The sequence below is a fragment of the Aquarana catesbeiana genome, linkage group LG05 (genome assembly GCF_042186555.1).
Source record: "Aquarana catesbeiana isolate 2022-GZ linkage group LG05, ASM4218655v1, whole genome shotgun sequence".
NCBI classification, from domain to species: Eukaryota; Metazoa; Chordata; class Amphibia; order Anura; family Ranidae; genus Aquarana; species Aquarana catesbeiana.
Genome location: NC_133328.1, coordinates 146,537,178 through 146,553,577, shown reverse-complemented (window position 1 = coordinate 146,553,577; position 16,400 = coordinate 146,537,178). Strand labels below are relative to the sequence as shown.

The following is a 16,400-nucleotide window of genomic DNA, read 5'->3' as shown; positions in this document are numbered from 1 at the left end:
ACAGAGGGAGGATTCCCCAATCCACCTCGAATGTGTGGATGAGGGAATCGAGGCATTTTTTTTACTCAACCCGCTGGTTAAACGAAAATTAATGAATCATCTATAGGCTGCTTTAATGACTGTCAAGAAGTCAATTACACTATAAACAAATTATCATTTTTTATCTTTTTCATGTATTATTTGTTAATTTCCTTGTAAAGGCTATCTCTGCCCACAGCGGGCAGAGATGGCAAGGCTGTAAGTGAAACACTTACAAGCACTCACATTTATTGAACTAAAGTGGTTGTAACCCCTTACATATACCTAGCGAAGTGACTAGCTTAAGATGATACACAGAGATTAAACAAATACTACATAATTTGTACCTGTTTATCTGCGGCCCTCTCTCATCTACAGCTGATCATAGTACAGAATTTATGCAGCATTTCTGAGGTTTCAGAGAACTGATGTTACACTCTGCAGAGCTCAGCGAGAGCTGATTGAGGGGAAGTGACACCCCCCTTCACACAGCACACAGAAACAGAGCTGAGGCTTCCAAACACAGGCTGTGTGCTGGAACTCCCTCGCCTGTCACCTTTTTACCAACTGGTGTCAGGAAAACTTGTTAGAAGTGATTCAGGCAGATATCAAAGGAAGGATGCAGCAGACAGAAATGACGCTTAGTGCTCTGGATTGAGACAAGTACACACTATAGAGGGATATGCTTTGTTCATATTTCATGTCAGTGGTTTACAACCACTTTAGGCAGGGCAACTTTTTCTTCTGCCACAGATGTGTATACTGATGGAATGATCTTGATATAGCTTTCCAATAACATAGATATTCCACTCAAATCAAATGTACCTTCAGATGTAAAGAGGGTTAATGTGGATGTCAAAGCATAGGTCTTCTATCCAGCTTGCGATGTTGTGGCGATTGCATGAAGGCCAAGAAGATCAAAGCTCATCATGAATATTTTTGGTTTGCCATTACTCTCTTGCTGAGAGACCAGAAGAGCTTGATGAGAACCAGCAAGCTTACTTTGCCTAAACAATCCAATGCTTGTGGCAGAATCATCCTTTTTCTTGTATAAATATTTTGTTGAGAAAACGTAAGAGTAAAAAACAAGTATACAGGTGCAACAAATGCTTCTATATATATAGAAAAGGGAGAAATTAAAGGTACCAACATCCCAAATATATTAATTTCAAAAAGGAGAAGATTTGGGGGGCAAATAGGATTTTTCCGGTACCGTCATGAGACATTACACCATCATAATTTTTTTCAAATAAAGTTTATTTACATAACATCAACATACATATTAAAATAGATATTGAAGGACACTTTCACTCTGAGTGGCAATACCCCCTCTACTAGGTTTCCACCAAGACCGAAATTGTCCCCCATTTACATAGCATGTATAAAGTCAACCTTCCACAAACCATATAGGGTCATGCTTCCAACATGTTTCACGGATTGCCCGCTTCTTCAGGAGAGCGCAATTGGAAGAACAGAGAGACTCATAGGTTGGACAATCAAACTAGAAAGGGCAACTGTGATCCTATATATCCCTAGGGGCACAACAAAGGAGTCCTATAGAAACCAGATAGATCACCATTAACTAGACAGTAGCCCTTTGGGGACAATACCAATAATAATAAACAGGGGGTGGGAAAGTTGGAACAAGGCTGATCTAAGGTCTATTGTGTAGATAAGCAGATAAATAGATCCACATAAAGAATCTTCCAGGAGGTTGGCACCAGGCAAATTGACAGTGCAGTATCAATTAGATGTAAACCCCTTTTAGCAGGTGAAATGTGATATTCAAGGCTGAACATCCTGCTTCATCCTGATAAGGGTCCTGACAAAAATGCACTGGACTGCATGCATGGACTTCACATGCAGTCCAGTGCATTTTCTTCTGCATCAAAAACGAATAGAAAGTAGGTTATATGGTTTTCAATGACATAATTCACACCAGTGCTTGCAGTTCCAGTGTGTTCCAGTTCCAGAAAAAAAGTAGAACATGCTGCATTTTTCCTGCACTGAACTATACTGCAATGCTGTAAAATGCACCTAAACATACAAAAAACACACTGGAACATACATGTCCTTATTTAAGGTTAAGAAAAAAGAGGGGGAAAAATGCACTGGACTGCATCAAAAACGCATCAAAAACACGCATGCATAAAAGCATCTGGAACGCATCCGCACTGCATTTTTATGATGTGAACTGGTCCTAACTCAGGGACAATAGGTCCAACTGATGTACAGTATGTCTAACTTTAATTGTATCTATAGAGGTTTAACATTGCAGAGTACATGAGTGATGTCATGTGAGGTGGATTAGGAACCCAGTGTACTTCTACCTAGTTTTTTTTTTTCTTTTTTTTCAAATAATGCTAAAAAAAGGTCTCAGACAGACTGCCAGCAAACAATTGTCTGATGCACTCTAATCAGCTCAAACCTAAAGTTATAGTCTAAAAAAAGGGAATAAGAGAAAAAGACTACATTTAATAGAAAAATTAGCTCAGGCGTTGACAATTGCCTAGCTATCAATCAGTTGTTGCAGACATATAAAAAAGATTTTAGGGTGTTCATATCTGTGAACAAAGGCAGATCACATAGGAAAATGTACCCTAGCACTTTCATTTTGGATAGAGTAAGGAAGGGTTATAACCCCTGTTATGCCCTGTACACACGGTCGGATTTTCTGACAGAAAATGTGTGATAGGACCTTGTTGTCAGAAATTCCGACCGTGTGTAGGCTTCATCACACATTTTCCATCAGAATTTCCGACACACAAAGTTTGAGAGCTTGCTATAAAATTTTCCGACAATAAAATCCGTTGTTGGAAATTCCGATCGTGTGTACACAAATCCGAAGCACAAAGTGCCATGCATGCTCAGAATAAATTAAGAGACAAAAGCTATTGGCTACTGCCCCGTTTATAGTCCCAATGTGTTTTACGTCACCGCGTTCAGAACGATCGGATTTTCAGACAACTTTGTGTGACTGTGTGTATGCAAGACAAGTTTGAGCCAACATCCGTCGGGAAAAGATCCATGGATTTTGTTGTCGGAATGTCTGATCAATGTCCGACCGTGTGTACAGAGCATTAGATTTTTTTTTTATCACCATACGTGTCCCATTGTGGAGATTTCCCTTCACTTCCTGTTCCATAGCCACACAGGAGGTGAGAGGAAATCCCTGCAAATTAAGGGAATTCCTTGGGGTCCCCAGAACTAGTGTCCCCATTGGAAGATTTACTCTATTACTTTTCTGGGACAACCTAAAATTTGAGTTTTCCTTTACTTTCAATGATAATGTTAAGCAGGACAAATAGGAAGGGTTGTATCTCCTTAACGGGAGCACAACCCGTTAACCCCCAGCAGTAAAAACTGACAGGTGTCCTAATCCACCGCCACTCTATCCAAAACAAAAAAAAAGTTTTGCCTTTACTTATATTTTAAAGTACATGTACTGTAAATCCAACCACTAAAATCTCTTAAAAATAATGAACAGTTAGTGATGCTGATATGATGTCCTTGTTTGGACACTTTGTCTGATGGGTACTGCCCCTGTCTCCCTGTTTGAAGTAAACCCAACCATGACCTGGACCTAAAGCTTATTCCTGCTCTTTAACCACTTGCTGCCCATGCTTTAGAAGAAAGACAGCTACAGCACGGGCTTAAATTGCCAAATAGACACCCTCCCAGGAGAGAAGAGAAGAGATCCGGAGAGGAGATCTGAGGAGAGGAGAGATGGCGGCCTCTGTGGGGAATGTGACAGACAGTACAGGGTTAGCAGAGTTGGCTCATCGGGAGTATCAGGCGGGAGACTTTGAGGCGGCTGAAAGACATTGTATGCAGCTCTGGAGACAAGAGCCTGATAATACAGGAGTCCTCCTCCTCCTCTCGTCCATCCACTTCCAGTGTCGCAGGCTGGACAGGTCGGCACGTTTCAGCACTTTGGCCATTAAACAGAACCCATTACTGGCAGAAGCGTACTCCAACCTGGGGAACGTCTACAAAGAGTGAGGACAGCTACAGGAGTCCATAGAACATTACAGGCACGCTCTATGGCTAAAACCCGACTTCATCGATGGATACATCAACCTGGCTGCAGCTTTGGTGGCTGCCGGTGATATGGAGGCCTACGTCTCTGCCCTGCAGTACAATCCTGATTTGTACTGTGTCCGTAGTGACCTGGGGAACCTCCTAAAAGCCCTGGGTCGCTTGGAAGAAGCAAAGGCTTGTTATTTGAAGGCAATTGAGACCCAAACAAACTTTGCAGTTGCGTGGAGCAACCTAAGATGTGTATTTAATGCACAGGGGGAGATCTGGCTCGCTATTCATCATTTTGAGAAGGCTGTAACTCTTGATCCTAATTTTCTGGATGCTTACATTAATTTGGGGAATGTTCTTAAAGAAGCCCGAATATTTGACAGAGTGGTTGCAGCCTATTTACGCGCTCTCAGTCTCAGTCCTAACCACGCCGTGGTCCATGGAAATCTGGCCTGTGTGTATTATGAACAAGGACTCATCGATCTCGCGATCGACACGTACAGAAGGGCCATCGAATTGCAGCCACACTTTTCCGATGCCTATTGTAATCTCGCCAATGCGCTGAAGGAGAAAGGCAGTGTGAGTACCGGTGTCCTGATCCCTACACAGGTGGTGGATGCTGAAGAATGCTACAATACGGCTCTCCGCCTGTGTCCTACACACGCCGACTCCCTGAATAACCTCGCCAACATCAAACGTGAACAGGGGAACATTGGGGAGGCCGTCCGCCTCTATAGGAAAGCTCTGGAGGTGTTCCCGGAATTTGCAGCGGCTCACTCCAATCTTGCCAGCGTCCTCCAACAACAAGGAAAGCTTCAGGAGGCTTTGATGCATTACAAGGAGGCCATCCGGATAAGCCCAACGTTTGCTGATGCTTATTCCAATATGGGCAACACGCTGAAGGAAATGCAAGATGTCCAGGGGGCCTTGCAGTGCTACACCAGAGCCATTCAGATCAACCCGGCCTTTGCTGATGCCCACAGTAACCTGGCATCCATTCATAAGGATTCTAGAAATATTCCTGAAGCAATCGCTTCTTATCAGACCACTCTGAAACTGAAACCCGACTTCCCCGACGCCTACTGCAACTTGGCCCATTGTCTTCAGATTGTCTGTGATTGGACGGATTATGACGAGCGGATGAAGAAGTTGGTCAGCATTATTGCTGATCAGCTGGAGAAAAACCGACTTCCCTCTGTCCATCCTCACCATAGCATGTTGTACCCGTTGTCCCACACCTTCAGGAAAGCCATCGCTGACAGACACGGAAATCTGTGTTTGGACAAGATAAATGTCCTTCACAAGCCGCCATATGAACATCCAAAGGACTTGAAGGCCAGTGATGGCAGACTGCGGGTGGGATATGTCAGCTCCGACTTCGGGAATCATCCCACCTCACACCTCATGCAGTCCATTCCCGGCATGCACAATCCAGACAAGTTTGAGGTTTTCTGTTACGCTCTGAGTCCAGATGACGGCACCAACTTTCGAGTGAAGGTGATGGCAGAAGCAAACCATTTTGTAGATTTGTCACAGATTCCATGTAATGGGAAGGCAGCTGATCGCATTCATCAGGATGGAGTTCACATTCTAGTTAATATGAACGGCTACACCAAAGGGGCCCGCAATGAGCTGTTTGCTCTCCGAGCCGCCCCCATTCAGGCCATGTGGTTGGGATATCCTGGAACAAGTGGAGCGCCATTCATGGATTACATCATCACTGACAAGGAGACATCTCCCGTGGAAGTGGCCGAGCAATACTCCGAGAAGATGGCTTACATGCCCAACACCTTCTTCATCGGAGACCACGCCAACATGTTCCCTCATCTGAAGAAAAAAGCCGTCATTGATTTCAAGTCGAATGGCCACATCTATGACAACCGAATCGTTCTGAATGGAATCGATCTGAAAGCCTTTCTGGAGACTCTCCCTGATGTGAAGATGAAAGGTCCGGAAGGCGGAGACACCTCAGACAGTAACTCCGCCCTCAATATGCCAGTTATACCCATGAATACCATCACTGAGGCCATCATTGAGATGATCAATAGAGGACAGATCCAGATCCCCATCAATGGGTTCAATATCAGCAATGGTCTGGCCACTACACAGATCAATAATAAGGCCGCCACCGGTGAGGAGGTCCTTGAACCATAATTGTCACCACCCGGTCCCAGTATGGACTCCCCGAGGATGCCGTGGTGTACTGCAACTTTAACCAGCTGTACAAGATAGACCCGCCCACCCTGCAGATGTGGGCCAATATTCTGAAACGCGTTCCGAACATTGTCTTGTGGCTTCTGCGTTTTCCCGCGGTTGGCGAGCCGAACATCCAACAATACGCCCAGAACATGGGGCTTCTCTCCCGTCGCCCCCAAAGAGGAACATGTCCGGCGAGGACAGCTGGCAGATGTGTGCCTGGACACCCCCCTGTGTAACGGGCACACCACCGGGATGGACGTCCTCTGGGCTGGGACCCCGTGGTCACTATGCCAGGTGACACTTTGGCATCTCGAGTCGCGGCCTCTCAGCTCACCTGTCTGGGGTGTCCGGAATTAATCGCTAAAAGCCGACAAGAGTACGAAGACACGGCTGTGAAACTCGGCACTGACCTAGAATTCCTAAAGAAGATCCGGGCCAAGGTGTGGAAGCAGAGGATATCCAGCCCGCTCTTCAACACCAAGCTGTACACCATGGACCTGGAGCGGATGTACCTGCTGATGTGGGAACATTACTCGGCGGGAAATAAACCCGATCATCTCCTCAAACCGGTGGAAAATACAGAGTCGGCCTAACTCCGCCCCACCAATCCTGCATCTCCCAGCGAGGCCGGCGTCCTGCCGCCACTCAGCGATTAACGTTTGGTCATGTTTGCTTGACTTTACAGGGAATCTGCGTTTCGCCATCCAGCCATGGTCCGCCATGACACGTGAACTTTTTTTTTTCCTGCTTTTGTTTCTTTCTTTTTTTTCTCTTTAGTTTTGTCTTGCGGTTTTGCATATTTGAAGTTTTGGGCTTTTAATCAGTTAGTTCCGTGTGCGTCCATCGGCTTTCCGCTATTCGCTAACTCTGCAGGTTCGAAAGATTAAAGAGAGATCAGAAAGAAGCATCATGAATGGTGTTCTCGTCCTTATCGGTTTTATAAACCAATCGTAGCCTTTTACCGTCTGCCGTCTGTTTACAAACAAAGCCCATCTGTGCGTTGAGTATAAATGAAGCCCACCTTCCCCCACCCCCATCTAATAAATCAATTACATCTTTAGTTTGTTGTATTGTACAAATATGGGCGGAGCTGGTAGAATCCTGGGAGTGTTGTGTACGGTGGCCCCTCCCCCCATATTTTTATTGGACCCAATCTGATTTTTACATTGTATGTATTTGTACTTTGCACGCCGTAGACATCCGCTGAAAGCACTCTGATCCAGTTCCTCCCCTCCCCCACGGATGTCATTGTGTGGGAATCGCATGTGCTGCAAAGATTAGATATGAAGTCTCTGCACAACGCCTGTTTTGGTTTATCCCCCTCCCCCGCCATTGTTCACTTTTAGTCCGATTGTATTTATTGGGAATTTTCTTATGTTCATTAAAATTGAAGCGGAAGACAAAAAAAAAAAAATTACACACCCTCCCGTTCTCACGATTCCCGCGTGCCCCAGGCTCGCTCTGTGATCGCCGAGTCCGTGAGACTTGGCTGATCATAGAACAGTTAAAGGGCCAATCACAGCAGGCCCTTTACCACGTGATCAGCTGTCAGCCAATCACAGCTGATTATTGAAATAAACAGATGCTGTTTATCTTGCGGTTATCTTTTTTTCCTTCACGCAGCTTCTGTTAGAGGGATTCGAGGGAAATCGGTCCCCTTAGCACCCGAATGGGCTGAAAATCAGTGCCATCTTTCAGTGCCACTAGTGCCACTTATTAGTGCCCATCAGTGCCACATATCAGTGCCCACCAGTGCCACCTATCAGTGCCCATCAGTGTTACCAATCAGTGCCTCATCATCAGTGCTGCCTATCAGTGCCGCCTAACAGTGCCTATCAGTGCCCATCAGTGCCGCATAATAGTGCCCATCAGTGCCACCTATCAGTGCTAATCAGTGTCCCTATCAGTGCCACCTCTCCGTGCCCATCAGTGCCACCTATCAGTGCCCATCAGTGTCACATATCAGTGCAGCCTCATCAGTGTCTCCTGATCAGTGCCCACCAGCGCCACCTCATCATTGACCATCAGTGCAACCTATGATTGCCCATCAGTGCCGCCTCATCAGTGCAGTCTATCAGTGCCCATCAGTGAAGGAGAAAAATTACCCATTTTCAAAATGTTATAATAAAATATGAAAAACTTTTTTTTTTCTGTATTTTTTCATTTGTTTAGCAAAAAATAGAAACCCCAGTGGTGATTAAATACTACCAAATGAAAGCTCTATTTATGTGAAAAAAATGATAAAAATGTCATATGGGTACAGTGTTGCATGACCATACAATTGTCATTCAAAGTGTGAGAAAGCTGAAAATTGGCCTGGGCAAGTGGTTAAGCGTATAGAAGGCCTAATAAAACTGAGGACATACATAATATATAAATAAAGGAATCCATAGTAGAAAATGAGCATGTGACTCACTTTTTGTAAATGATACTTGGTTATTGGCCCAGATCTGTAACATTGAGGTGGAAGAGTTCTCAGCGTTGTACATACTCCAACTGAAGCAACTTACAACTTACCAAGGGCTGTCTTTCGTTGCTCTGTATGGCTGAATGGAACAGCAAAGTGAAGGGGAGTTCAGTAAGCGCAGCGGGGGACAGGGGCTTTAGAGGAAACCCATGGGACCATAGGCGATAGACAGTCCGACAAACATGCACATAAGATAATAAAGAATCTTATGTGCATGTTTGGTTCTAGTTTTTGATCTAGCATTGGATAATTTGATCCAGCATTGGATCAAATTAGGCCCCGGCCCGGTTTATTGGTTTTCAAACAAATATTTAAGTATATAATAAAATGTATTTAGTCAATTAAATTCATCAACAAATACTGATAAATTAAACTACTTTCAGCTCAGCCACTGAGACTCGAGCTGACTCAACCTTCAGTTAAACATTTCCTTACATATCCCCTTTAGCTAAATTAATCTAAAGGGATCCACCATATAAACCGGCCGTGAAGGGGGGCGACGTCTTCTTCTCTGGCGACTGGCCAAGAATCCTGTCAGCTGGCCCTTATATAGGCACAAAAACCCACTTCTTGAATTTTCTAACGGTCATATGAATTTTATGAACGATCATAACTCGACCTTCTGACCTTCCAGAACCTTCCTTATCACATGACCCAAACTGACCAATGGAAAAAACTCCTATTTAAATCCTTTAATTTTGGCCTACAATGCCACTGCCACGGCCCCATAAGGCAAAGGGGGGCCTAAATAAGGCTATCCCCCTTTTCCTCCCCATGGGACCGTAGCGACAGGCAGACCGACAAACATGCACATAAGATAATTAAGAATGAACAAGACACCACCATTGAATCAAATTAGGCCACGGCCCGATTTATTAGTTTTTAAACAAATACTTAAGTATATTAAATTCATCAACAAATACTGATAAATTAAACATTTCTCAGCTCAGACACTGAGACTCAAGCTGACTCAACCTTCAGTTTAACATTTGCTTACATATCCCAACGGACAGGAGGGTTGGCACAACCAGCCCTCCTGTCCACACAACCCCACACCGCGGCCGCCTCAATGCATCTTTGAAGGTCACAAAAATATCTAAACCAACATCAGATAAATGTACTACATACCTGGAATACCTCCTTCCAGCTCAAAGTGGCGAAATGAAATACCCAGGTTGGGAACTAAAAAAATTTCTAAAGCTTTATTAATTCTCTTTCGTACTTTTTCTAGGGGCTTAAAGGTAACCAATTGTAACCATTGTAATCTCGGGACAATTTCATAGAAAACTAGAACTGTATGTGGTGAATTTATTTTAAGGAAACAAAACATATCCTTCATGCTAGAAATCAAATCAAAACTTTTCATTTTTCCTATATCATTCTTGTTTAAATTGACCATAAAAACATCTTCGGCAGTGAAACTAGCATAAAACCTACCTAATTCAAAAACTAAGTCAGTCCACACCATACCCCTAAGTGCATGCCAATTAATGCAGAAAGAAGACGGATCCAGGCCCAAATTCTCCATGTAAATCCTATCTGCTGCTCTTTTCTGGGCCCAGAAAATATAGGAGTGGCCCACAACCCATACCATAAGACGATTATCTGAAACAAAAAAACAATTAATAAGGATGAATATAAATCTTAGAATCGTTTGAATGCCATCTGCCTATTTTTTTTTATTTTACTCTCTTCTAGACCCATCCGAGCAGCCTCTGTAGCTGCTCCAATATGAAAAGAACGGTGGTTATTTTTAAGTGACTCAATTTTAAGTGATACAAACATCTTTTCAAAACCACCGAAAATTGGTAACTTGTTAAAGGCAAGCCGTCACTATAAATAAATAGCAGACCCGCAACGTCTGGCCTTAAGCCCTCAATGCCCTAACTGGACATATATTGACATCTGGACATTCTTGTAATGATATCCAAGTCCCAATACCTAAAGCATCGGTTTTACTGAATTGAAGAAAAATCTGTAAATTATTTTCCAATAAAATAACATTGGAAAAATTACCTGACTTTTTTGCTTTAGATGGAGGCAATAACTCTGAGATTCTAAATGCCGCAAAAAAGGCTAAAGAAAAAACTGAATTAAAAAGGATGACTTCAAATCTAGAAGAGCACACCAGAAAAGTAGAACTACATAAATAATAATGCTGGGGTAATAGAACATCTATGATCCCTACTTATGTAGCGTACACACGTCCGGTTTTGGCGTCGGAATAAACTCCGAAGGTTTCTCCGACGGAACTCCGATGGTATTCCATTCAAGTGGTCTTGCCTACACACGGCCAACCCAAAGTCTGACCAAAGTCCAACCCTCCAGAACACGGTGACGTACAGCACGTACAATGGGACTAGAAAAAGGAAGTTCAATAGCCAGTAGCCAATAGCTTCTGTCTTGTACTTGCTTCAGAGCATGTGTCGTTTTTGGTCCTTCAGAACAGCATACAGATGGTTTTCCCGATAGGAATTGGTTCCGTCGGAAATATTTAGAACATGTTCTATTTCTAGGTCCTTCAGAATTTTCAAAACAAAAGGTCTGATGAGGCACACACACGATCGGAATAGACGATGAAAAGCTTCCGTCTGACTTTTTCTGTCAGACATTCTGCTCGTGTGTACGCGGCTTTACTCTACTTCTTTTATACTCTTTTAAAGCCTTGCAGATAAAGGGGGTGGCCATGGGTGCTAAATTTGCTCCCAGCATGGCCAACCTCTTTATGGCAAAATGGGAGGAAGATGTGGTTCTACATGACAGGCCATCCCTGCTTGTCATGTGGAGAAGATTCATAGATGACGTCCTGTTCATATGGGACAGTGACTCAGAATCTGTTGCTACTTTCCTGTCTTCTCTCAATAATAACAATAGAGGTATAGTGCTCACCTATGAGGCTAGTCCGACTCAGATTAATTTCCTTGATCTGGTCATCACAATTGATAATGGTAGGATCACCACCTCCACCTTTTTTAAACCTATCGACAGGAACAGTTTCATTCCACTTGATTACTGTCACCATCGTTCTTGCTTATCCGCTGTCCCTAAGGGCCAATTTTTGCGCCTAAGGCGGAAGTGCTCTGATGTAGATCAGTTCTACAAGGAGGCCTCTACCTTGAAATCCAGATTTCTAAGTAAGGGCTATGATCAGACAGTTCTTGATTCTTTGATCATAGAGGTAGGGACAGGGACCGTAAGGACCAATTGGTTGACAAACCTTCTTAGGTCGAAAACAGAGAGGATTTCGGATTAGCCTTTCTTACATCCTATTCGAGCCAGCACTGGGCCATTAAAAGGATTATTAGAAAACACTGGCCAGTCATTAAAAACGACCGGATTCCTGGGCCCCTGCTGTCAGATAAACCTTGGGTTTTGTTCAGGGGAGCCACTAGCTTTAGACACATACTGGCACCTAATGTTCCAGATCCGCCCACACGTTTATGTTTTTTTGGGGACCTAAAAGGGTTTTCTCCTTGTAGAAGGTGCAAGGTTTGTAGGGTAAATATGTTAAGAGACAGGAGACTGATTGAATTTACTTCAGCTAATTCGGGCCTTACATACCCCATCAAATCACTTATAACATGTACCACAAAATGCGTTGTATATCTCCTTAGGTGCCCATGTAGGTTGGAATATGTGGGACGAACTATTAGGATGTTGCACGTAAGATTAGGTGAACACATCACTAACATTAAGCAAGGTTTGATAAGCACAGTGTTTCTAGACACTATGATCTTGTGCATAACAGAGATCCCAAGGGCACCATTTTTATTGGCATAGAAAAATACGTCCCCCATTGGCGTGGCAGTAATGGCAAGAGAACCATTTCTAGATCCGAGACAAACTGGATCTATAAACTTGGTTCTCATGCCCCCAATGGCTTGAACATAGAATAGGACATCAACTGTTATATTAATAACAGTTGATGTCCCTTTCGGAGAATGTACAACATTTTATGACATTTTTTTTATGATGGAATGTTTTGTCATAGGAACCCCATGTTGTACACTTGCAATTTTTGCACCCGGGATCTTTATCAGTTGATGTCCCTCTTGGAGAATGTCCCTTTCGGGGAATGTACAACTTTTTATGATATATTTTTTATGATCGAATGTTTTGTCATAGGAACCGCATGCTGTACATTTGTAATTTTTTGCACCCAGGATCTTTGTCAAATGTTATATATTTATGTTCATAGTAAGAGATCTCTTTGTTAGTGGGTGGTGAGGCTACTTGCTTCACTACCCACTTTTGTTTGAGTTGCTGGGTATGCTAATTACCATGTTACAACATTTGTATTCACTTTATTTTGAGGTAAATAGTTATTTATTACTCATATTCTAAGCATTATCTTTAATGTCCACTACATGGCATTAGTCTGGGCAGTAATATCAAAAAGAGGAAAAGGGGTGCTATTCAACTAAATCATAACTGTTGCCAACATCCCCAAGGTCAGGATACATAAGTAATTACCCCCAAGGGATTCAAGGGACTTTAACGGCAACACATATTAAAATTTAAAATTTAATTTATTAGGTAGAAAAAGATGTGATGAAAAACATTGAAAAAATCAATATAACATGACAATAACAATATCATAAAAACAATGGGAGGCTATACAAAACTGTACTGATATGCAGGAATGAAGGCTATGTTCAATAGTCTTGCCACGGAGTCTTACGCATTTCGGGACTAGACAGAGTGTCTTTTCATCAGAGACAAATCGTGGAGCATAATCCTATTGTGTAATGGAATATAAGAAATAAGTACAAAAAACAACAACATACAAATGACATTTGCAAGTACCACATATGCAACATTAGGTCATTGTGAGCATAAAAGAGAAGAACAACCTACCCACACATATCAGTATGGGAGCGTCTGCGCCAAAATCGCAGCGGTGACAGTGTCAAGCACCCCAGGTCCAAAAGAAATAATGAGGACCCGGGTGTCTATGATTGGCCCCACTTTTGGCCCCACACTGATCCAACCCACAGGCGAGGGGGCGTCCAGCAATCCCACCATACAGATGGAGACTGGGTCGCAAACACTATGGCAGGATGTTTATCTAAAGGGTAAAAATAAGTGCAATATAATTAAATATTGCCCAAAACCAGTAATGCTATTTAGAAATCATAATGCAAAAGAAAGGTTAGTAAGGGAGGCTATACTCATACCAGAGTGTCCACAGATTCAGTCAGATAATCTGCATAGAGGCATAGGAGGGAGAAGACCATCACTATGTGAAAGATGGCACAAGTAAAGCAGAGAGTCAGACCATATGATATCAGGGTCTGTAAACAAACAAAGGGTGAAGTTGTATAAGCAGCCCAGCAGTGCCATGCTCAAAAAAGGGGGAAAAAATATATATAAGCACCAACCAACAGAAGCAGTACTTACATGTGGGTACAGGGCTATTTTCTGTCAGGATGAGGGCTATCATGCAGCACCGTCCGGACCGCTCACCGCCAACTGTGGTAGTGATGAAATTGCTCCGATACGGCGCTGCATTATAGGGAGCCTGAGGGGGCAGAGTCGAACGTGGCGTACGCATTGGCTATGCGGCGTCATCACGTCAATCAGTAAACAGGGGAGTGTCCAGGGCGAGCGGCCGTACTATGGCGCCACGCCTACTGCATAATCTTCGCTCAGAACGAGAGACTGTGTTCAACTGACAGGAAGGCCCGCCCACCAAGACACGTAAGACGGCAGAGCGGTATAGTTGGTTGCCTAGTAACAAACAAACAAACGCTATACCGCAAGACATTAATAAGGCACTTGGGCATGATTATATAAATATATAAATGTATAGCTGAGAACTGTGTTTTACCACTAAGGCAGAAACCTCCGATTTCCAAAAGCAGGATGGACATAAAAAAAGGGGGAATATCCATCTGTCCATAGCTGAAAGCGTTGCAGAGGCCCCCAACCTGAAAGGGGGAAGGACCCCGAACCATCACTGCATGGCCCACCCCACAGGGTGGTCCTGAGAGGGAGGTCATGCAATGGCAGCCCACCGACGCAGAAAGGCCATCAGGCGGGCAAACGCCGCTGAGCAGCGACGAAAATGCTCGCCAATAGGCCATAAATAGAGGCCCCCCACAGGCACAAAAAGGTCCAGGGGGGCCCCCCTGCACCGGGCGGGACAGAGTCGGGCCAGCCAGACATACAAAGACACCAGCGCACCCGCAAGCTGACCAGGCAGAGAAAGCTCCGACACCGACAGGGCACAAAAACAATCAAAGCATACCATACATTTGAACTGGGCATGACAGATAAGCAACAAAGCAATTATAATTGTTAGAAAAGAAACAGCCATGACATGATAGTGCATACTAAAAATTAGAGGCAGAGAGAGACATAATCCTAAAGAAGGCCTGCAGAGGGGGACTAAAGATCTTTCTCACAGAGACCAGATGTGAAACCTTCTAGGAATGGTCTATAGCTCAACTGCTCATTTAAGCCCGGGGGTGAGGTGGCAGCAAGGTCCACCTCACCCCCAGGCTTAAATGAGCAATTGAGCTACCTGACCTTGCTGCCACCTCACCCCCGGGCTTAAATGAGCAATTGAGCTATAGACCATTCCTAGAAGGTTTCACATCTGGTCTCTGTGAGAAAGATCTTTAGTCCCCCTCTGCAGGCCTTCTTTAGGATTATGTCTCTCTCTGCCTCTAATTTTTAGTATGCACTATCATGTCATGGCTGTTTCTTTTCTAACAATTATAATTGCTTTGTTGCTTATCTGTCATGCCCAGTTCAAATGTATGGTATGCTTTGATTGTTTTTGTGCCCTGTCGGTGTCGGAGCTTTCTCTGCCTGGTCAGCTTGCGGGTGCGCTGGTGTCTTTGTATGTCTGGCTGGCCCCACTCTGTCCCGCCCAGTGCAGGGGGGCCCCCCTGGACCTTTTTGTGCCTGTGGGGGGCCTCTATTTATGGCCTATTGGCGAGCATTTTCGTCGCTGCTCAGCAGCGTTTGCCCGCCTGACGGCCTTTCTGCGTCGGTGGGCTGCCATTGCATGACCTCCCTCTCAGGACCACCCTGTGGGGTGGGCCGTGCAGTGATGGTTCAGGGTCCTTCCCCCTTTCAGGTTGGGGGCCTCTGCAACGCTTTCAGCTATGGACAGATGGATATTCCCCCTTTTTTTATGTCCATCCTGCTTTTGGAAACCGGAGGTTTCTGCCTTAGTGGTAAAACACAGTTCTTAGCTATACATTTATATATTTATATAATCATGCCCAAGTGCCTTGTTAATGTCTTGCAGTATAGCATTTGTTTGTTTGTTACTAGGCAACCAACTATACCGCTCTGCCGTCTTACGTGTCTTGGTGGGCGGGCCTTCCTGTTAGTTGAACACAGTCTCTCGTTCTGAGCGAAGATTATACAGTAGGCGTGGCGCCATAGTACGGCCGCTCGCCCTGGACACTCCCCTGTTTACTGATTGACGTGATGACGCCGCATAGCCAATGCGTATGCCACGTTCGACTCCGCCCCCTCAGGCTCCCTATAATGCAGCGCCATATCGGAGTGATTTAATCACTACCACAGTTGTGGGTGAGCGGTCCGGACGGTGCTGCTTGATAGCCCTCATCCTGACAGAAAATAGCCCTGTACCCACATGTAAGTACTGCTTATGTTGGTTGGTGCTTATATATATTTTTCCCCCTTTTTTGAGCCTGGCACTGCTGGG

At 44.2% G+C, this 16,400-nt stretch overlaps 1 pseudogene; it reads left to right on the top strand.

Annotated features, from left to right (window-relative positions):
* Nucleotides 1-3,712: 3,712 nt before the first annotated feature.
* Nucleotides 3,713-6,974, top strand: LOC141144502 (UDP-N-acetylglucosamine--peptide N-acetylglucosaminyltransferase 110 kDa subunit-like; annotated as a pseudogene).
* The last annotated feature ends 9,426 nt before the right edge of the window (nt 6,975-16,400 follow it).